Raw genomic sequence first — 22,711 nt, 5'->3', positions numbered from 1 at the left:
CAGGAGGGGAGGGCCCATCCTGCAGGCTGGAGCCCGCGGGCCTTGCAGAGCGGGTGTTGCTGGCAGAGTGTGTACTTGGCCTCTCAGGGCGATTTCTGTCGTGAGCCTCAGCATTCAGGGTGACGTGCTCATTGGGTAAACACGTGGGCTCAGGTTTCCCACTGCCCCTGCAGAGAAGCCTGGTCGGGCACAGGTGGCCCCAGAGAAGCAAAGGCCGCCTGCAGCAAGCCCTGCTTCCCGTTCAGCCTCCTCCCCTCCCTCGGGCCCTCTGAGAGATGGGGAAACAGAGACGTTCACGTGTGAAGCTCAGTTTACTTTTGCACCCACCAAGACAAGGACGAGGCCTTGAACTGAATGGAGCTTCGGGGGCGGTTTCTGCTCGTTTTTCTCCAGGGTCCAGTTAACCAGCTGCAGCCCGGGCCCCCGCCGTCTGCCCGGCGCTGACCTTGGCCCTGGGGGCCAAAACGAGGAACAAGACGGGAGAGGCCTTTCCCTGTGAGGAGGCGGGTTTTCACGGTGAGACGCGGGAAACGGATAGTCAAGCCAAATCCAAAGGCGGAGCAGCCTCGAGGGGGTGGGCCGCCAGCCCCGAGGAAGTCACCCACCAGGGCCGCGCCTGGGGAGGCCCCCACAGGAAAGGTTCTGGGAACAGCCTGGCCCCGAGGAAGCCGCTGCAGCAGGATGGACTGGGAGAGGCTGGGTCCTAGCAGAGAGGGGTCGTGAGTGCACTGGCGGGGCCCAGGACCCGGGCAGGCGGGGGGCTGCACGGAGACCCCCAGGAGGTGGCCTGGAGCCAACGGGGGCAGCTGTTGACAAGGGGCCCATCTAGGCTGTGTGCTCAAGCGGAGCCAACAGGAGGAGAGGGCATGTCAGACCCCTGACCGGCAAGAGGTCAGAGCGCAGAGGTCAGCCCCGCCCCCGGTCCTCAGAATGAACTCACACAAGAGGAGGCTTCACTTGTGTTTTTAAAGTAAACTTTTCTTTTTGTTTCTTCTTTTTTTCCCTTAAACTCAGTAGAGGGTACCTTGCCAAGAGAAGAGAAAGGAAATAAGTCCTTGGTTGTTCCTGCCCCGTTTCCAGGAAGTGGCTGGTGCCAGGGCCATGTGAGTCTGGGGTCGGTCCCCACTGTGACGCCCGCACCCTCCCCCGACCTCCAGCCCTCATCCTTGTCCGGGTGCCCTGAGAGGCGGGTGAGGGCCAGGGGCAGCACAGGGAGCCGGAGCCCCAGGCGCCGCGTCCGCACACAACTGTCCCGGTGCAGGGGGGGGGCCGGGGATGTCCAGCTCCCGACACAGCCCGGCCACTCTTCCTGGACAGGACTGGCTTTGATGGGCCGAGTGGACATTAACCCAGGTGGCCCTGGCCTTGATTTCTGATTGCGTCCCCAGACAGGGGGTCAGGGACTCAAGCACATCCCTCACCGTCTGTGCCAATCACCACCCCACTCCTCCCACCTCCGACCTTATCGGATTCAGCCCTCGCTGGAGCCAAGGTCTGTAAATGGTGCGCTAACTCGCCTGACTCCAAGGTCCGTGTTCCTGACCTACTGGGAGACCCATCAGCCCCTCCGCACCTTTAAATTTAGGTCCAAGCAGGGCAGGTCCGATGCCTGCCGTCACTGCCTTCCCAACCCCGGAAACAGGATTAAGGGCTGCTTTCCTCTTGCTGCTGCTTCTCACACAGCGTGCGTTCTCCTGTGTGGCAGAATAACTGCATAAAGTTTGCCAACTTGACCTTTTCCCGAGAGCTTCAGTCTGGCATTAGACGCATTCACGTGGTGCAGCCACCCCCATCCTCCGTGGAAGCCTTCCTCTTCCCAGACTGAACCTCGGTCCCCATGAGACACTCATCCCTGTACCCGCCCCCAGCCCCCAGCCCCCAGCCCCCAGCCCGCAGCACCTATCTTCTGTCTCTGGGACTTTGGCTGCTCTGGGTTCTTGTGGAAGCGGAAGGAACAGCACGTGTTTGAAAGACAACTTACTTGACACCCTATTAGTGAGGGTCTGATGGTGGGTGGTTGAGTCACGACCTTGTGTCCGACTCTGTGTGACCCCATTGACTGTAAGCCACCCAGGCTTCTCTCCTCCATGGGGTTTTCTAGGCAAGAACACTAGAGTGAGTTGCCATTTCCTCCTCCAGGGGATATTCCCGACCCTGGGATCAAACTCGGGTCCCCTGCACTGCTGGCAGAGTCTTTACCACTGAGCCCCCAGGGAAGCCCAGGTGGGGCTAGTGGTGAAGAGTCCTCCTGCCGACGCAAGAGACACAGGAGATCTGGGTTCGATCTCCGGCCGGGGAAGATCCCCTGGAGATGGAATGGCAGCCCACTCCAGTATTCTTCCTGGAGAATCCCTTGGACAGAGGAGCCTGGCGAGCTACAGGCCATGGGGTCTCAAGGAGCCAGACACGATTGAGCGGCTGAGCGCCTAACAGGCAAGGAGCTCAGACGCAGGGGTGTTCGCCTGGAACTCACTCGGGGGGCGGATGGAAGGCAGCACGCCTGGGCTGGGGGTCCCCCTGCCTGAGGGTGCAACAGCTGCCCACCCCTGTGCTGGGGTGCAGGGGGAGCACGGGAAGGGCTGAGAGCCGGGCCTGGCTGCGAGGCTGCCTCCTGCCTGCTCCCTCAACCCTGAGGAGGGGGTAACCATGGTGCCCACCGCCAGGGGTAGCCGTGCAGACCCCACGGGGGAATACACAGGGTTCTCAGCCCGGGCCCTGCTGGCAGACACGCAGGCGGGAGGAGTCAGGTCTTGTTACCTCTGAGGATGCCTCCTCCCTGCAGCGTGAACCACAGGTCTCTGCCCTCAGGGACGGAGGAGGACAGGCCTCCCCTTGTACCCCCAAACCCAGGCCCCTGTGTCCTACCGCCCGGGGGACTAGGAAGTACAGGCACTCAACCCCAGCCAGCCGCTCCCTGCAGATGAGGGTCCCAGAGCACGGGCCCCCCCTGCTCCGTGGTCCAGAGCTGCCGGCCCAAGGTGGCCTTGGAGCTTTGGTGAGGCGGGAGGGGGCCCCGTGAGCTCCCCGACTTCCCCCAGACCCCCACACACACACACAGCCCAGGGGTCCCCCGGCCCAGCCTCCTGTCACAACCTCCTCTGAGGCAGTTCTCTCTACTTGGGGTGCAGGTGGGCGCCCAGAGGGGGTGGGCACTGTGGGCCCCCAGGAGCTCAGGGACCAGCTGAGCAGCTGGGACATGTGAGAGCCCAGCCCCACCTCCGAGGGATGGAGGACTGGGTGAACCCAGGCCCCTCTGGGGGCTCCTCCCCACCCCCCACCCCATGCCTACTGCAGCCTGCACACAAGCCTGCACACAAGATTCCCGCTGCCCAAGGCACAGACCCCGAAGGCCCCCTGAAGGGGCCACGAGTAGCGAGCAGGACCCTGCGGCGTGCCCCCCCGCCGCTGCCCCGCCCTAGGTGCCAGGCTGCCCAGGGCCCTTCCCACCCCCAGCTCCTGGAGCGGCCGGAGGACCAGGTTAATTTTAAACTTGAAATTGAAGGTTACTGTCTAACAACAATAAAACCGGCCTCTCCGATTCTTGGCTGCCAAGGCGGTGTCCTAAATAAGAAACCAGCGGGCGCTCCTTGCCCAGTTCGCTTGGCAGGAAGCCACAGACCCAGGACGGGAGGAGGGCCGCCTGCCTGCCCGGCATTGGCCTCCACCGTGCCCACCGCCCGGCTGTCAGCGCGGGGAGCGGGGCCCGCCAGGCTGCAGCGGCTCAGCAGGCCTCCGTGCCAGGACCGCAGCTCTGTGAAGCAAAAGTGACTCCTGCTCAGTTTGCAGATTCTGGAAGCTGCAGAAAAATACGAGGGGTGAAGTGAAGTCGCTCAGCTGCATCAGACTCTTGTGACCCCTTGGACTATATAGCCCACCAGGCTCCTCCATCCATGGAATTTTCCAGGCAAGGGTACTGGAGTGGGTTGCCATTTCCTTCTCCAGGGAATCTTCCTGACCCAGAGATCAACCCGGGTCTCCCGCATTGCAGGCAGACGCTACCATCTGAGCCCCCAGGGAAGCCCGTAAATACGAAGCGGGTGGGGGGGTGGGGATTAACACAGTCATCTTGCTTCTCAGCGTTGTTTTTATTGATTGAGTATTGCTGCTTCTGTCGGGCCCAGCGTCCCTTCCTCTCTCACTCTCGGACGTGTTTATAGGGCGCTTTGCGCATTGCAGCTTGATTTCCCGTGAGTTTTGTCTCTCATCTTCACCCTCATCCAGTGGACTGGGAAGGGAAAAAACCCCTTGTCCCCTGGAGCAGAGATGAGGATGAAATGAATTACCCAGGTCAGCCAGCTAGCGGGCAGCCTTGTTAGGATGAAATTGCCCACCAAAAAGCGACAAAGGATCTCAGGAGGGAAAATTCCCAGAGGATTCTGAAGCCCAGGAGAGTTTGAAAACCACTGTCCCAGAGATTGGGCTTCCCTGGTAGCTTGGTTGGTAAAGAATCCGCCTGCAATGAGAAGACCCCGGTTCGATTCCTGGGTCGGGAAGACCGCCTAGAGAAGGGATAGGCTACCCACTCCAGTATTCTTGGGCTTCCCTTGTGCCTCAGCTGGTAAAGAATCCACCTGCAATGAGGGAGACCTGGGTACGATACCTGGGTTGGGGAGATCCTCTGGAGAAGGGAAAGGCTACCCACTCCAGTATTCTGGCCTGGAGAATTCCATGGACTGTATAGCCCAATGGGTCGCCGAGATTAGACTATCCCAGGCTCCTGCCCACCAGCTGCCCTCCAGGAACCTCTAGGCCATTGTTCAGACTGCAGTAAATCTCAGATCTAGGAAACGCCCCAGGACCTTCCTTCAAGCACTCCGCCTGACCTCTTCTCCAGCCAGTGGGGCTACTCACCCACCTGTATCAGCACAGGGGCCCCATGGGACCCTGGGGCCAGGCCACACTCAGGAAGAAAAGCTCCAAGAAGCTGCGACCCAACCTGGGCCCCAAGTTCAGGGAGCAGGTGCCTCCACCCGACCTGCCGTCGTGAGATTTGTGTTGTTTTCATGCCTCTAAACAACCATTAAGGAGCCCATGGACCAAGAAGTTGTTTCAACTTCCAAGTCTCACTTTTTAAGAAATGCATTTCTTAAGGCTAAAGCTGCCATAGATGGTAGTTTTTCTGATGGATCTGGGCAAAGTAAACTGAAAATCTTCTGGAAAGAGTTCATCACTCTAGATGCCATTAAATGCTGTGCCTCACCGGACTGACTGAATGTCTTGGGCAGCTGCCCCCCAACCTCTGTTCAGTTCAGTTCAGTTCAGTTCAGTCACTCAGTCGTGTCCGACTCTTTGCAACCCCATGGACTGCAGCACACCAGGCCTCCCTGTCCATCACCAACTCCCGGAGTTCATCCAAACTCATGTCCATGAGTCAGTGATGCCATCCAACCATCTCATCCCCTGTCGTCCCCTTCTCCTTCCGCCTTCAATCTTTCCCAGCATCAGGGTCTTTTCCAATGAGTCAGTTCTTCGTATCAGGTGGCCAAAGTATTGGAGCTTCAGCTTCAGCATCAGTCCTTCCAATGAATATTCAGGACTCATTTCCTTTAGGATGGACTGGTTGAATCTCCTTGCAGTCCAAGGGACTCTCAAGAGTCTTCTCCAACACCACAGTTTGAAAGCATCAGTTCTTTGGCACTCAACTTTCTTTCGGAGAAGGCGATGGCACCCCACTCCAGTACTCTTGCCTGGAAAATCCCATGGACGGAGGAGCCTGGTGGGCTGCAGTCCATGGGGTCACTAAGAGTCGGACACGACTGAGCGACTTCACTTTCACTTTTCACTTTCATGCATTGGAGGAGGAAATGGCAGCCCACTCCAGTATTCTTGCCTGGTGAATCCCAGGGACGGGGGAGCCTGGTGGGCTGCCGTCTCTGGGGTTGCACAGAGTCAGACACGACTGCAGCGACTTAGCAGCAGCAGCAGCAGCAGCTTTCTTTATAGTCCCACTCTCACATCCATACATGACCCCTGGAAAAACCACAGCTTTGACTAGACAGACCTTTGTTGGCAAAGCAATGTCTCTGCTTTTTAATAAGCTGTCTAGGTTGGTCATAGCTTTTCTTTCAACCTCAAGCCCCAGTTCATTTCTCTCGGGGTCTGCACAGTCACAGCGGCTGGGGGCTGGCTTCACGGTCAGGACCAGATGCCAAGTCTGCCGTGGCCTCCACGGCCCTGGCCAGCCCAGGCCACGGTGACATCTGGGCTCTGCCCTGGACGGCCTGTGCCCCAAGGCCTGTGCACTGTCCCCTGGGTTCTGTGGGCCTTGGGGCTATACCAGCCAGCAGAACACTGGCCTGCCTGGCCTGCATCCTTCTAGAAACTTCCAGATGATTCCCAGCTGTTTTCCCTCCCTGCTCATCAGCACCAGGGCCCAGTGCCCCCACTCCAGCTTCCCCCAACCCCCCACCCAAGTTAAGCGCTGACTCTCCAGGGTTTGGATCCTGCCGAGCAAGATGGGGCTGAAAGGTGCCACGTTGTGACCCTGAACAAAGGGTCAGGGGACCCGCCAGCCTCAGAGGAGAGGTGGGCAGTGGGGTGGGGGCCAGGTGGGCGGGCGCGAGGGGTGAACACGAAAGGGGGAAACACCTCGTTTTTATTGACACTGAAATGCACCAGGCCAGTTTTCTCTGTTGTTTTTTTCTTTTTCCCTATTCAGGGCTCAGGCCCCAACCCTCACGCTCCTCCTTCTCTGGGGGACCCAGAAGTGACTCAAAAGTCGCTCAGAGGAGGACTTGGGGCGGGGGCGGCTGTCACCTGGAGGAGGGGAGTTTGCAGGCGTCCTGGTGGGGATGTCTCCAACTCAGGGGACAGTGAGCGCTGCAGATGCGTTTGAGTCCGGGGGGAGCTGAAGCCCTGGGGCTGAATTTTTAAGACTCATTTTTCTTTCTTGAAAAATAAAGAATAGCTTTAGGTTCACAGCAACAGTGAGAGGAAGGGGCTGCGATTTTATCCTCCGCCTACCCCTATCCTCACGGCCCCACCGCAGGAGGGGCCTCTGTTGCAACCGCTGACTCTGCGCGTGCCTGTCACCCAGACCACAGTTCACACGAGGGCTCCCTTCTGCCGGCCAAGGGTTGGACAGCTGTCCATGCGTCCAGCAGCCCACCTCCCCCCGGTACCGCTGAGTCGCCACCGCAACCACAGTGTGTACGTGTCCATGTGTGAGTGAGTGTGTAAGTTTTTGTTTAACTGGGGGAGCAAGAAAAGCGTGGAGACTGGCTTCTTGGAGGCAAGTTTCACAAGGATCCCACAATGATCTCAGAGGGGCTGGGAGTCGGGATGAGCACCACCTGGAGGGGGGCGGGTCAGCGGTTAGGGGTCACAGTGGGTGGGCCCAGGAGGTGAGGGGGGAAGGCCGCGGCCAGTGGCCTCCAGGGGGCCGGGACCGCGAGAGGAGCACGTTGGCCGGGATTAGTGTTGAGGGTCCAGAGCCCAGCCCTGGTGGCAGGTGGGGTCAAGGAAGGCGGTTGTTGGAGCACAGCTGGTTCTGGAAACATCCCAAGGCGGAGTGCAGGGCGGAGCAGAGCTGGAGGCCTGTGGAGTAAAGGGCTGAAGTCGTGAAGTCATGGCTCAGGTGAGGAGATGGGGAGGGGTGTCCCAGGTGCAGAGAGGCACAAGGTAGGGGGGGGTGCTCTCACCAGGGCCCCCGGGGAGCAGCCAGGAGCTGGCCACTGGGCCCGGAGGCCGTGGGTCCTCTTGCTCAAGGAGCCCGTGACGGCAAGGGACAGAACCCGGCGCGGGCCAGCTCCTGCAGCAGGCGGCTCTGAGCGTCCCGGCCCCAGCATGGTTTCAGGGTCACCTTGTTCGGCTCTGCTCCCCGGCTCACCCCCAGCTGCTCCTTCTCCAGGGACCCAGAAGTGACCAGAAGGTCGCTCAGAGGAGGATGGGTGGGGTGGCTGTCCCCAGGACGAAGGGCGTTTGGGGGCGTCCCGGTGGGATGCCTGCGGCTCGGGACAGTGAGCGCTGCAGCTGCGTTTGAGTCCTGGCGGAGGGAAGCTCTGGGGGTGAATGAGATCACTGAGGCCGGGGATGGGGACCAAGGTAGGAAAGAGATGGGGGGTTCCAAGCAGCTCCTCAGGGCTCCCCTCGGGCAGAGAGTCCACACGCCCTCTGTGCACAGCGGCCGATAGCAGCAGGAAGCCCTGGCTACCCCCGTGTGTGTGTTTCAGCCATGGCTCACGGTCAGCCAGCTCTCAACGGCAAGCACCTGTCTCCTCCCCGCCGTGCCCACGGTCACCTGGGGGCTTCCCCAGGTTCTCCCTGCCCAACACCCGCAGCTGGGCGCTTGCTTGGTTCTTACCTTGTGTGTGTTATTCACTCAGTCCTATCTGACTATTTGTGACCCCATGGACTGTAGCCCGCCAGGCTCCCCTGTCCCTGGGATTCTCCAGGCAAGCGTACTGGAGGGGTTGCCGTTTCCTCCTCCAGGGGGTCTTCCCGCCCTGGGGGTGGAACCCGAGTGTCCTGCGCTGCAGGCAGGTCCTCTACCACTGTCACTCAGTCCCTAAGCCGTGTCTGCTCTCAGCGACCCAATGGACAGCAGCGCCCCGGGCTTCCCTGTCCTTCAGTGTCTCCCGGAGTTTGCTCAGACGCCTGTCCATTGAATCAGTGGTGCCGCCAACCACCTCATCCTCGGCCGCCCCCTTCTCCTGCCCTCGGTCTTTCCCAGCATCAGCTGAACCACCTTCCGGTCATTTAGTAGAATATATTTGGCCTCCCCTGCCCCACATGTTTTTTAGCTGAGCTGTGTCTCCTGGGCTGGAGAACACGGCCGGCAGCTACTCGGTGCTGTGATCCCTCCAGAACCTAGCCCAGTGCAGGTTGCAGCCGCTGAGCGTGTGTTTTCACAGGTGGAGGCAGAGCCCCGGGGGTGACCCTGTAGGTTGTGTGGTCCAGGCGGTGGCTGGGATACAGTGCTGGGCCTCGTCCCTCCAGCCGGCCAGCGCCGGTGCTAGGGTTTCTGCCCAGGCCAGGTGGACGTAGGCATTGTCGCTGAATGGCTCCACCCACGCTCGGGGTGAAGGGCACAGATTTTTGGCCGTGCCCTTCCCAGATGCTGCCCTTGGCCGCAGACAGGGCTTCATTACAGTCACCTGGGAACTGCTCAGGTCTGCTCAGGTCCAGGGAAGGGAAGAGAGAGAGTGCTTCCAGATTTATTCTAAGTCCAACTCTTTGCGACCCCATGGACTATACAGGCCAGGCCAGAATACTGGAATGGGTAGCCTTTCCCTTCTCCAAGGGATCTTCCCAACCCAGGGACTGAACTCAGGCCTCCCACATTGCAGGTGGATTCTTTTGCAGCTGAGCCACCAGGGAAGCCTGGTGAGGGCCCCAGGCAGCTACTCAGTCTCTGGGGTGGGTCTGTGCAGGTGCTGAAGGTGTGAGCGCTCCCTGGAGCTCCCCACCGTGCAGAAGGCTGGGACTGCCCAGCTGCAGGTAACGTGGAGCTGGGCAGCCTGGGGTTCACCTCCCACCCTTACCTGAGATTCTGCACCTCTGGACTTGGCGTCTTTAATCTCCAAAGTGCATATTAAACACCTGTCTCCCAGAGCAGCAGGTGGATGTGGAGTTTCAAATACACAGAAGCCGCTTCAAACAATAGTCCCCGGGTCTCCCAGGGAACTGAGGCCTTGATCGAGGTAGACCGTCAGCTTCTGTTCCAGCGATGTGTGGGGAGAGGGAGGCCCTTTCAGAGGCGCCTGGGACAATGTTAGCCATCGTCACATGGAGCTGAGATGAAAAACCCTGTTTTAGTTCCGATTATAGGCTCCCTGATGTGACCGAGCTAAGTGCCTTTACATGTTATGAAAAATCAACATCTGTTCATTTCAGAATGCCTTTTAAAGCAGGTTCAGAACTCCGTGGTAGTGCGGTTTCTGTATTTATTTTGGCTGTGCTGAGTCTTCGCTGCTGCGCGTGGACTTTCTCTAGATGCGGTGGCGGGGAACACCCTCTAGATGGGGACGCGCGGGCTTCGCGTTGTGGTGGAGCGGGGGCTCTAGAGCCTGGGGGCTTCGGTAGTTGTGGCCCACGGACTTGGTTGCCCTGAGGCATGTGGGATCTTCCTGGACCAGGGACTGAACTCAGGTCCCCCGCATTGGCAGGCAGAGTCTTAACTACTGTGCCACCAGGGAAGCTTCTTTAAAAATAAAAAAGAAGACTTCAGCGGGCTTTTCAGGGACAAAGATGGCTATGGCCAGTGATTTCTACCTACACTACTACGTAGGGCACAAGGGCAAATTTGGACACGAGTTTCTGGAGTCTGAGTTTCAGCCGGACGGAAAACTTAGATATGCCAACAGCAGCAATTATGAAAATGATGTCATGATCAGAAAGGAGGCTTATGTACACCAAGCGTGTAATGGAAGAACTGAAGAGAATTATTGATGCCAGTGAAAGTACAAAAGAAGACGATGCTTTGTGGCCTCCCCCTGACAAGGTTGGCCAGCAGGAGCTTGAAATTGTAATTGGACATGAACACATTTCTTTTACCACATCAAAAATAGGTTCTCTTATTGATGTCAGTCAGTCAAAGGCTCCTGAAGGCCTTCGAGTATTTTGCTATTTGGTACAGGACCTGAAGTGTTTAGAGTTCAGTCTCATTGAATTACATATCAAGATTAAACCAATCTAAACTATATGTTTTTTGAAACTGGGTTTATATTTAATGAAGGGGTGGGTGAGGGAGGATTTGTTCATTTATAATATTGGGGGTTTTATGAATGTGAAGCAAACTTTTTTGTATGCAAATTGAAAATAAGACAATATCTAAGCAGGCTTAACTGTTATCTTCACTTGAGTCCAAGTGGGTTGAGCAGTCACCGCACACATTAAACTCTGTAAATAAAAGCCACCTTTTGTTGAAATTTTGCTCCAATAAAACATCACAGCCTGGATGGAGAGTGCTTTTGGTCCTTCAGGAGGCCAAATCTCTGATTCATTTTAAAGATGAGAATTGTTCTAGAAGATGTATCCTATGACAGAGGGTCTTTTATGTAGAAACATACAGCCAGATTCCCAACTGTTTAAAAGCAACTGCAGATTTCCCCTTGTTTCTGCCACACCTGACCGAATTTAATTTTTTGGTGCTCATAAAAGTTGTTTATAGAAGCTTTTGGAGTTTTTGTGTTTGTCACAAACTCCTTAGGGGCTATTCACATTTAAATGCTTTTGTGTGAGCAGTGATTTCCTCAAGGTTACAAAGGTAGGGTCAGTATCCAAAGTCAGACACGTCTTTTATTATGTGCCTATTCCCATAGTTCGCAATACACATGTTTTGTATATCTGTGGGAAATAAATGAGTTCTCAGCTCTACAAATTACTTAAAATTTGGAAAAAGAAATTTTAAAAAAAAATGTACTCATTTGACTGCACTGGGTCTTGGATGCAACATGTGGGATCCATCTCCCTAACCAGGGATTGAACCCGGGTCCCCCGTGTTGGGAGTGCGGCGTCTCAGCCACTGGACCACCAGGGTACTCCCCGGAATCTGTTGTTTTCTGGTGGGCAGTGGGGACCCTGAGTCAGGCGGGCGGCGGCGCAGTTGGAGATGTTGCTGTCATGTCCGTCCCTCATGCAGTGACCCCAGCAGTGGTCCCCACCGGAGCCAGGAGGGACCTGGGTTCCTCGATGGTCCACAAGGTACCAACCGTGGGAGGTGGGAAATTTGGATGCTCGGCACGTGTGTGAGGAAGGTTGGCTGATGTCGGGCCTGGGCCACTAACATGTCCCAGGGTTGCTGGGTCACACACTGTTGCTGGGAAGTTCTGGGCCGCCACAGTTCAATTTTGTGTTGATATGAGGGACAGAGGCTCAGCAGGAAGCCGCGGAGAACCCTAAAAATGTCCACAGTTTGGAGGCTGCACGTGTTACATGTTTATCTAAAGATAAAATGAACTGGACAAGAAGGACAGAAGGGCAGCTTACACTTGAGAGAGAGCACTTAGATGATCAAAGCGCTTCTCCACATGCATGTTCAAGATTATAGCAAAGGAAACACCACCTGTTGTGGGCTGAACTGTGGGAGCCCCCCATTTATATGTCCGGTTATGCCCTCAGCTGTACCCCCAGCACCTCAGGTGTGGCTATATATGGAGGCAGGGTCTTTAAAAGGGTGATTGAGTTAAAAGGAGCCTGGAACTTCCCTGATAGCTCAGCTGGTAAAGAATCTGCCTGCAATCCAGAAGACCCTGGTTCGATTCCTGGGTGGGGAATTCAGCCATTCAGTATTCTAGTGGCTCAGATGATAAAGAAACCGCCTGCAATGAGGGAGACCTGGGTTCGATCCCTGGGTAGAGAAGATCCCCTGGAGGAGGGCATGGCAACCCACTCCAGTATTCTGGCCTGGAGAATTCCAAGGACAGCGGAGCCTGGCGGGCTACAGTCCATGGGGTCGCAAAGAGACGGACACGACTGAGCAATTCAGCACAGCACAGGGCAGGCAGCCCTGATCCAATCTGACTTGTCTTTTACAAGAAGAGGAAGTCTGGCCCCAGACACCAGGAGTGTGTATGCACAGACCGCATAAGGACGTGGGGAAAAGATGCCCCCCGGGAGGGGGTTAGCCTCAGGAGGAACCGGCCGGCCGACGCCTGGACCTCAGGCCTCCAGCCGCTCAGCTGGGACCCGTGGGCAGTGTGGCTCAGGCGCCCGCCTCCAGATCTCAGTGTGCTGGGCATTTCTTGATTGTGTGAGGCATCCCACTTCTGGCCCTGGAATCCAGGATGGGTGTAGAGAGAAGGCAGGCGTGCTTGGTCAGACCTGAGTGCCCCAAGTGTCGCGACCGTCCCACTGCCATTAGGCGCTGGAAGCGTGTCAGCAGAGCGAACGCCCAGAGTCCCGCCCTGCGCGGGCAGCAGCCCCTGGGGGAGGCCCCCATCGGCCAGGGAATGACTGACACTCCAGGGCCCCACCCCACCTCCCCTCAGTGAGTCCCAAACTTGGAATCCACTTGGAGAAGTTGTTTGAAAATGCAGATTCCTGGGCCAGCTCCCTGAGACTCTGCTGTCGGCCTGGGGGACCTTCCAGGTGATTCAACGTGTGGGGTTCACGGGCCACTCCAGAGATGCTCGTCAGCACAAACGGGTCTGCCTGCGACCGCGTCCTCCGCCGGCCGGCCCCGCTCCACTGCCATCTCTGCTGCTCCCGCTCTATCCCCTCCCGTCCGTGGTGTCCCCCGTCCCTCCGTCCCCTCCCGTCCGTGGTGTCCCCCGTCCCTCTCCTGCTGCAGCGGCGCGGTTGGGGCCCAGCTGGTGCGGAGACAAGGACGGTCCTCACCCCTGGGCCTGGCCTCAGTGAAAGAGGTAGGCGTGTTGGTAGCCTTTCAACTCCATTTATTTCCAGCCAATTCGATTCAGTGCGGTTCAGGTCAGTCACATCAGCATAATCAGAGCGCGTGGTGAGGCCGCCCGTGCAGCCTCGCCGGGGGAAGTGCCCGCTCCCACGGGCACCACGGGGCGGCCGCGCGCCCTCCCTGCGCTGAGCCCTGAAGGGCCGCCAGGGCGGCTGAGGGGTCTGCGGCCCCCGTCACTCCCGGGCTCAGCGCTGGTGACCGGGACGCGCAGGCGGCGGCCCCGGGCTCCCGAGTCCTCACCGTCGGGCCCGAGGCCCGTCCTCCGGGGGCGGAGGGGAGCCGGCCTCCCAGCCCCTCCCAGCGGCGGTCCGGGCACCTCCCAGCCCGCCGCCGGCCAGCGCCGCGGGGCTGCCCCGCGAGCCCGCCGAGGGTCCCGCGGGGCTCGCGGCCGGGCCGGGCCTCCGGGCGCGGGTCTTCCTCGGCGCCGTGCAGCGGCCTCGGGGCCTCAGTGCGTCTCCCTCCGCCTGCGTCTGGAACGACAGAGGGAGACGGTCAGCCCCGCGGCCGCCCGGCCCGAGGACTGCCCCGAGGGTTCCTCTTTGGGCTCCGGTCTCAGGACCGAAGACGCCGCGGAGAAACCCCTTCCCTCCCACCCCGCCTCCCACAAGGAATCAAACGGAGAAATCCCGGACCCGGGTTCAGCTTCTAGAATTTCTACTCTGTGGATCCTGGAAGGAACCTTTACTGGCACTGAGGCTTCCGTGCTCTCAGTGAGAATCGGGCGTAAGAACCCCGCAAGCGAAGCCATGCGCCGTGCATAAAGCGAAAGCCGCCCAGGCGCGTCTGGGCCATGCGGAGGGTTTGCTTTGGGACGGAATCAGCTCCGAACAGTCTCACTCATCCTTTCTCTCACGAAGCAAATATTGATCAAGCCCCTGCTCTGCTGGAGGCCCGGCCCCCGGAGCCTGCGGTGGGCCGGCGGCCTGGGTCCCATCGGGTCTGTGTCAGGCCTTGATGGGGGCTGGCCCCTGAACTGACCCTGGGTGTCCGGGGGCGGGGGTCCTGAGAAAACCTCCTTGGAGGAGGAGACCAACACGCCCTACCACCCCACCGCTGCCACGCTGGCCGTGTCCACATCAGGACGCCGCGGAGCCTCTGGGCCAGGCGGGGGGCCAGGGCCTGTGTGGCTCCTGACCCGAGTCCAGTCACAGGACAAGCCCCGACTGCGACACGCAGAGCCTCCAGCCTGCACTCCCTCAAAGCGCCAGTGTCCCCCAAAGGCCCAGGAAGCGTCCAGATGGTATCCATCCCCCCACCCCCAGAGGCCCAGGAAGCGTCCAGATCCAGTGTCTCTCCCAAAGGCCCAGGAAGCATCCAGACTATGGACCCATGATGAGTGAATGGACCGCAAGAACCTGGACTTGTCCCACAAACAGGCAGACAAGCCGGCAAGGGAGGTGCTTGGCCAAGTGGCAACCACGACTCGGTCACCTAGAATGCGTGCTCCCCACAGATGCACACTGGTGCTCGCAGGGCGGGAGGTCTGAGCAGTCAGGGGGGCTGTGTGTGGTTCACGTGTGTCCATCTGGCAGGACGTTAGCAATTAGTGATCTGGATGACGATGGGAGGTTTAGGGGATTTCTTTGCAGAATTTCTCAACTCTTAGCTCTAAGCTCCGAATGATGTCAAAATTGAAGGCTGCTCACAGGCTGGGTGCTGAACCAGCAGGCGGGTGGGCAAGGCCTGGTGGGGGGCAGGGGGAGCCAGGTGGGAGCAGGGCCAGTGCGGCTCTAGGTTCGAGGGTCGCGGCAGTCGACGGAGCTTTGGGTCCGGGTCCTGCAGGCTGTGGGGGGTCAGGCCGCCTCCTCCTGGGGGTCCAGGCAGCAGCTCGTGGGGGGGGGTGGCGGGGGTGGACCAGTGGTGGCATCGCAGGCATGACCACCATGTGGGCACCACGTTTGTCCCCTGCTCACTGACCTCAGGGAGCCACCCAGGATGAGGGTCCGGGGCTCAGAGGACGGCTGGGTTTCAGGACCCTTAGAAGGTGACACGGACAGGGACCATCCGAAGGAGTTTCCTGCAGAGGGAGGGGGTGAGACAGGACATCCCGAGGGAGGGGGTATCTCGGGGAGCAGCAGGGTGCCTGCGGGACTTCGGGGCTCTAGCAGGCTGGTCTCACGCCCCCAGCTCAGGGAGAGAGAGCTGAGGCTGAGCAGTGGGGGCTCCTAGAGCCAGGCTGCCTGTGTCCATGCCCCGCCCCATTTCTCATTAGCTGGGTGACCCCAGAAAACCCGCTCCGTGGATCCGCACCCCTCAGCTCTAACCGCTGACGTTGGAGCCTCCTCGGACAGGGCTGGGGCCCTGAGCAGCCCGAGTCAACCTGGAAATGCTGAGGAGCCCCGGGGTCAGTTACGGCCCCGCCACCTCCTCCTCCAGCCTCTGGGGCCTCCAGCACATGGAAGGGGCTGCTCAGGGAGCAAGGTGGCCCCTGTCCAGGCCGAGCCCACCGCTGCAGTGCCCCAGCTGGCCTACCGCTCACGGCTGGAGGGCTTCCCGGGGGTGGGCGGGGCGGCCTGGCTCACTGCAGTCAGCGGGACCAGCGGGACCGTTGGGTGAGACCCAGATTCTCCCGGGGAAGGTTCGGCAGTGCGAGCACTGGTGCTGTTTGTTAGAATGCGGATTCCTGAGCCCCAGCCTGCAGTGTGACTCAGCGGCTCTGGGGACGGCACCCTGAGAAAACCCCCCTGCAGCCACCACCACCCCCATCTTAGGGGCGGTGAAGTTGGCCAACGCTGCCTAAGACAAGAACTCGTTGTTGAAGTGATGCATTTTTAGAGGGAGAACTAATGACAGCTGTTTTCATCCTTAATTTCCATCACTTTGGACCCTTTAATATTAGTCAGTAAAATAAGTAAGATTTAAGTGAGCAGACAAATTCCCATTATCTTAGTAAAGGCTTCCCAGGTGGCTCAGTGGTAAAGAATCCATCTGCCAATGCAGGAGAAGCAAGAGATGCAGGTTCCATCCCTGAGTCGGGAAGACCCCCCTGGAGGAGGAAATGGCAACCCACCCCAGTATTCTTGCCTGGAGAATCCCACGGACGGAGGGGCCTGGCGGGCTACCATCCATGGGGTGCAAACAGTCAGACGTGACTGAGCAGACACACAAGCAAGCAATGATAAAGGCGCCATTTGCTTTGGGAAAAAATTAGATGGAGGTGGTTATAATTACTTTGTATTTGAGCCTGGGTAAAAGATGATTTCTGACAAAGGCAGGGGAGAGATCTTCACAGACACAAGGACCACTAAGGGAGAGAAGGCAGGCTCTTTCCTAGGATGGTCTGCAGAGCAGGACCAGGATGCAGACCACAAGGAGGTGGGTTTGGGTTCAGGAAAGGAGTGTCTACTAGCTGAACTGTCCAAAGATGGGCTGGGCTGCCTGGCCAGGTGGGCAGGAAGCTGGCCTGATAACTCTCCAGGTTCTCCCCAGCTCTAATAGTATACGAGGCTCTTCTTTTAAGCACAGGAGGAAAAAAGAAATCACACCTTTTAAACAGAATCTCACAATTCTAAGGGAAAATAAGTTGCTGATAATAGTTTTCAGTTGGCTGACAGGTAAATGTTGCTTATGCAATGAGGAAAAGACACCTTCCTAGTAGTGAAAATGAGGTTATACCCTTGGCCAGCACTGGAATCAGCTTCTTTGTATGTGCAAAATCTTTTTAAAAATTCAACACTCAGCATATAGCGAGGGCTTTATAAATTCTCACTGAACATTAATAACTAATAACTGTAGTTAAGATAATCCCCATTTTAGGGAAGAAAGAGGTTGAGACCCGTTAAGTGAGTTGTATGAGATTATTCAGCCACTAAGCGGGTGAGTCTTGAGTCAAACAAGGGCTGTTAAGCATCATACTCATGGCACAGCCTTCGGTGAGTTCATCAGAAGTTAACACGTGTGTGAGGACGTGATGGAGGAACAGCAGTGGGCAGTGGCTTTGTCCTGGGAGACCAGACGCCTCCCAGAGACCACGTACCACGTCTGGTCAGCTTCCCAGGTGACCATGTCCTTCTGCTGACGTGATCACTCAACTCAATCCAAATAGCCTCACTGATGTCTTAGCACAGCGTCTGATGTCTGGGGGTGGGCGTGGAGCACAGGACGCCCAGGCGGGGGGCTGCACTGGTGGGAGGAGGTGGTTTCCTTTTGCTGCTGTTCAGTCCCTAAGTCGTGTCTGACTCTCTTGCAACCTCATGGACTGCAACCCACCAGACTCCTCTGTCCATGGGATTTCCCAGGCAGGAATACTGGAGCGGGTTGCCAGGCCCTCCTCTGGGGAATCTTCCCGACCCAGGGATCAGACCCACGTCTCCCGCACTGGCAGGCAGATTACCGCTGAGTCACCAGGAAGGCTTTAGGCGAGGATGATCCCTGAGTCTTGCCGGGAATGCCCGGGGCAGCGTGGGAATGAACCTGGAGGCTGTACCACCCGTGAGCAGCAGGGGGCAGCAGAACCTCCCTGAGCAGCCGCGTTCCCAGGGGCCTGGGGACAACTCCGGCTTCAAAGTGCTTCCCTTTCACTTGGAGGATTCTGGCAGAGGAGGAATACTGCTGCTGATGAAACCAAGACGACCGAGGCAGGCACGGAGTTCCTCCCTTTTTAAAAGACTTCATGACACAGCCGGTCTCCTGACCTCAAACACTGCTTGAAGGGGGCTGGTGCTGCCGCGGAGTCTTCTTTGCTCTCTGTCCTCGTGGTGGTCTTGCAACGGGGGCGGGGGGACAGCTTGTCACCGCTGATGGCTTCAGGGTCTCAACCTGGCACACTTTGCTAAACTTAGATTATACATTTAACAAAAAATAAAAACTGTTTAAGGTTTACAATCTACTCACGCTTTGGGATGGGACCCGGTTTTGACTCCCTCACTGGTCCCCTTCCGATCCGGAGCTGACCTACAGAATTTCCCCGGCGGCACTCTCGCCGTTTCAGGGGCTCTGTGTTGGTGGTGGAGCTGTAGCCCTGTCTCCCCTAGCATCGTCATCCCACAGCTGTCCATCTGTCCATCCGTCCCCGTGAGGCTGGAGGGCCCAGGTGGACACGCAGATGCGCTGGGATGAGGGCCAGTGTGAACCCAGGGCCGGCAGGGCAACCTGTTTTCTCCTGGGTTTTCAGGGACTGGGGGCTGGGAGACAAGCACTTCTGCTGAAGGCTCTGGAAAGAGTGCTTGTGTCCGTCTCAGCTTTTTTAAAAAACCTATCTTTGGCCGTGCTGGGTTTCTGCTGCCGCACGCAGGCTTTCTCTAGTTGCAGAGAGCAGGGCTCCGGAGCACAAGCTCAGCAGGTGTGGCTCACGGGCTTGAATTCTCCGCGCTGCGTGGGATCTTCCCGGACCAGAGATTGAACTCATGTCCCCTGCATTGACAGGTGGATTCTTACCCACGGGGCCACCAGGGAAGTCCCCCAGTCTCAACTCTGCCACTTTGTAGCTGGCCAATCTTTAGTACGTTATTTAGCTGGTACACTCCATTTCCTCGTCTGCAAGATGAGAGTGTTCCCTGTAGGGCTGGGATGTTAACTCCTATTTATAAACACCCATTCAAAAGCAGAGACATTACTTTGCCAACAAAGGTCTGTCTAGTCAAGGCTATGGTTTTTCCTGTGGTCATGTATGGATGTGAGTTGGACTGTGAAGAAGGCTGAGCGCCAAAGAATTGATACTTTTGAACTGTGGTGTTGGAGAAGACTCTTGAGAGTCCCTGGGACTGCAAGGAGATCCAACCAGTCCATTCTAAAGGAGATTGGTCCTGGGTATTCTTTGGAAGGAATGATGCTGAAGCTGAAACCTCAGTACTTTGGCCACCTCATGCGAAGAGTTGACTCGCTGGAAAAGACTCTGATGCTGGGAGGGATTAGGGGCAGGAGGAGAAGGGGACAACAGAGGATGAGATGGCTGGATGGCATCACCAACTCGATGGACGGGAGTTTGAGCGAACTCTGGGAGTTGGTGATGAACAGGGACGCCTGGCGTGCTGTGATTTATGGGGTTGCAAAGAGTTGGACACAACTGAGCAACTGAACTGAACTGAACCACACAGTTCAGGTACCATTTTCAAGACTCAGTGACGTGGTTAAGTGGGAATTCCTGCTGTCATTCATGAAGCTTACACTTCAAAAAGGGGTGGCGGGCGGTGGAAGCACCTGCAGCTTCAGACCCAAGTGAGGACGAGGGTCACCCAGAGGGGGACTGTGAGGTGGTGCAGGGGTCGGGAGGGGGGCGCGCCTTGGACGCGGCGAGCTGTCAGGGAAGGGATGGCCTGGACAGGGCACCCTGGCGCGGGGCGAGCCCTGGGCAGAGGTGGTCACTGCCGGGGCTGCAGGGGAGCAGGGCGTGGGGGGAGCAGGTGAGGCTCACATCATCTGTGGGTGCCAGCCACCTCCCTGTCCCCTCACCAGTCTGCCTGTGGGCACTGGAGGGTCCGGCATAGAGCCTGGCTCGTGCCCAGAAGGCCATGCAGGTGGTCTATTAACAACTGAGAAGCAGGCCTGGGTTCCGTCCACGGAAAGATGCTTTTATGGATTTTCTGCCCATCTACCTTAATTTTCTCTGAATGTGTAAAAACGACAGAAACATCTAAGTTTCAAATGAGCTAACTTTCTTTATGGGCTACAGTAAAGCTGCCCGCAGCCACTGGGACTTTTACACTCATCATAGGAGGCTCACATAGATTTAACACATATATTTATTTTTTTCTATTATAAAATATTAAGCACATTACAAACACTTCGAAAAGGAAAAAACCACCACCACCCTGCCACAGAAACTGCTTTCACAGTTCTGCATATTTATTTTCAGACTTTGGAGTAACCTGACATTTATTTAATACTGAGTATTTCAAGCGCTATAGAGGAAAAATTAAAATGCTGGTTCTTACTGCCCTAATATTTTAAAATTAATTTCCTTTTAGCAGACAAGACTGAAAATACTACATAGTTACAAAGACTAAATCCCCTAAATATGCACAGCTTCTTATCCAAGGTTATTTTTTCTATGAAGAATACCATTAATTCAACAAATCCTGAAGGAAATTTTAGGTACTGACTCAGTGATAGTGAGTCAGTACTGACTCTGGTGACTTGGTGAAACCAGAGATATACCTCAGCTTGCTTAAAAACATTTAAACAGTCAGGGTACGCAGTCTCTAATCCGGGAACCAAAACTTAATACACAAATGCGTGCAGGTGTGTGTATCTGTGTGGGGGAAGGTGTCTCACGGCCTTACTTGAAAAGTCACACAGCACATGTGAAGCTCATCTTCAACCATCTTCAATCTCAAGTGAGACTTTGTAACTTGAACGGTCTAAGTTTTATAAGCTGAAAATATGTGAAGCTTTTTATGAATTCCAGAGGGAAGTGAAGCTCAGGATCCTAGTTTCCCTTTTGCTCAATAGTTTAGATGCACTTCGTGCTTCTCAAAGATCCTGAAGCCCAGCAGTAGAACTCACTGGCACTTTATGAAGCACTTTGTATTGCGTGAAAATCCTTTCACAATCAGCTTGAATTAGGGATATGCAAATAATAAAAGGATGGGTTTTGACAGCCTATAAGACTAGTGCAGGGGGCAGAATGGACAAAGGAAAATAACCAAGGAAAAAATGGTGTTCTTGGGTTTACCAAGCTGGGAAAACTTCGACTTCCAGATGCTCAAGGAGCAGGAACTAGCTCAAACATTTCATGAACTAGTCAGTTCTGAAAGGTGGCCGGGTACCATTCTCAGACACAGTCCCCGATGAACTGCACCCTGCAGAACACTGTCCTGAACAGCCTAACAGCCAGGGCTGCGGGAATTAGACAGGGAGCACCCGAGTCCTCCTGCGCAGAAGCAGGAAACGGAGAAAGCAGCATTCTGAACCAGAGGCATTCCGCCTGTGCTGAGTGGATTCAGAGTTCTTTACAAGCCCTTAAATCTCTACAATTTTGAAATGGAGAAAACTGAGATCTAATTTAACTCATGTGTGCTATGTGCTGAGTCGTGTCCGCCTCTCTGCGACCCCATGGACTGTAGCCCACCAGGCTCCTCTGTCCCTGGGATTCTCCAGATGAAGCAGGTTGCCATGCCTTCCTCCAGGGGATCTTCCCGACCCAGGGATGGAACTGCCTCTCTTGCGTCTCCTGCACGGGCAGGTGGATGCGTTACCACGGTGTCACCAGGCAAGCCCGAGTTAATTCACAGCAGAGGTAGGATTATTAGAACGTGTTGAATACTTAAAACGTTTCCACGATGGTGAACCACAGGCGGTTAGAACGGCAGGGGATCTGAGGGCCAGGGGGCAGACTCATGGGTCAAGGCCAGGGACGGACGGCACACGCGGGCAAGCGGGGAGCTGAGACCCCCCCGAGAGGTCTCCGCGGCGGAAGCCGAGCTGACGGCCCAGCGAAGAAGGGGACCTGGAGCTGGAACCAGCTGGCGCAGCTGAGGCCGGGAGAGTCTCCATCCGGGGCGCCCTGGGGGGCGGCCACGTCCACCCAGCAGGCCGCCGGCCGGGCCACAGCTCACCCGGTGCCCTGGCGCCCCGTCCGGAGAGGCCCCCAGCCCGCCGGCTGGGGCGCAGGGACGGCAGGCCCCGGCCTCGCCAGCTCGCACCTCCGCTCGCGGGACGCAGCCAGCGCTGGGGAGGGGCGCGCCCTCAAATCACAGCAGCGGGAGCCCAGCCGCGCAGGGTGCGGCGCTCAGGGCTCCGAGGACGGCCCGCCGGGTGGCGAGGGGCGCCCCGGGCACCTGACTCCCGGGCCCGGGAGCGCCGACGGGACCCGCTCGGGGGAAGCGCCAGGCGCGGCCCCAGGGCCGGCGGCCTTGACGGGCGTCAGGGGGCGCGGCGGGCGGTCAGGGGCCGCGTGCGGAGGCGCGAGGCGGGCGCCCTGCCGCCGCTCACACTGCCTCCAAGAGGCCCTGGGAGCCGGGGAAGCCGTCCCGGGCGCCCGAGGCCGCAGGGCGTCCTGAGGGGCCTTCAGGAGCGTTTGGGGGCGGCGACGGCACTCAGGGCGCCCCTGCTCAGCGGGGCGCGTGGTGTGGACCCACCCGGGCCAACCACCAGAGCTCCCGGGACAGCCCTGCACGACTACAGCCAGAGCTGGCCGCCCGACGCGCCCACCGGAAGGCGCTCCCGCTCACTAGGAACACTGTTCAACTTCTCTCCCCCAGGCCACGCGAAGCCCCCGGAGCACCGCCTCAGCCTCGTGTCCCCACGGCACGGGAGCTCCCGGTCCTGCCAGGGGGTCTCAGCACCACAACCCTGGGGGGGCAGGGGGCAGGCTCCCCAAGCCAGAGCCCAGGGCCCTCACCCAAGGAGGGCAATGGGATTTGAGCCTAAGCAGATCCAAAGGGTCCTAAACTAGTCTTTAGAGAACAAACCCCCTGA

The 22,711-nt window shown here is 57.6% G+C and overlaps 1 long non-coding RNA gene and 1 pseudogene across 1 annotated transcript; one reads left to right on the top strand and one right to left on the bottom strand.

Annotated features, from left to right (window-relative positions):
* Positions 1–298: 298 nt before the first annotated feature.
* Positions 299–1,862, bottom strand: LOC114109712 (uncharacterized). Its single transcript, XR_006057270.2, has 3 exons — positions 1,574–1,862; positions 941–1,024; positions 299–493 (listed from the first exon to the last, which is right to left on the bottom strand). It is a non-coding gene; the product is annotated as an uncharacterized LOC114109712 (long non-coding RNA).
* Positions 1,863–7,365: 5,503 nt separating this feature from the next.
* Positions 7,366–21,632, top strand: LOC132658317 (protein mago nashi homolog 2-like; annotated as a pseudogene).
* Positions 21,633–22,711: the final 1,079 nt, after the last annotated feature.

The sequence above is a fragment of the Ovis aries genome, chromosome 20, assembly GCF_016772045.2.
Source record: "Ovis aries strain OAR_USU_Benz2616 breed Rambouillet chromosome 20, ARS-UI_Ramb_v3.0, whole genome shotgun sequence".
Lineage (NCBI taxonomy): Eukaryota > Metazoa > Chordata > Mammalia > Artiodactyla > Bovidae > Ovis > Ovis aries.
Note: the sequence above shows the minus strand (reverse complement) of the source record. Positions and strands in the feature narration are given on the sequence as shown.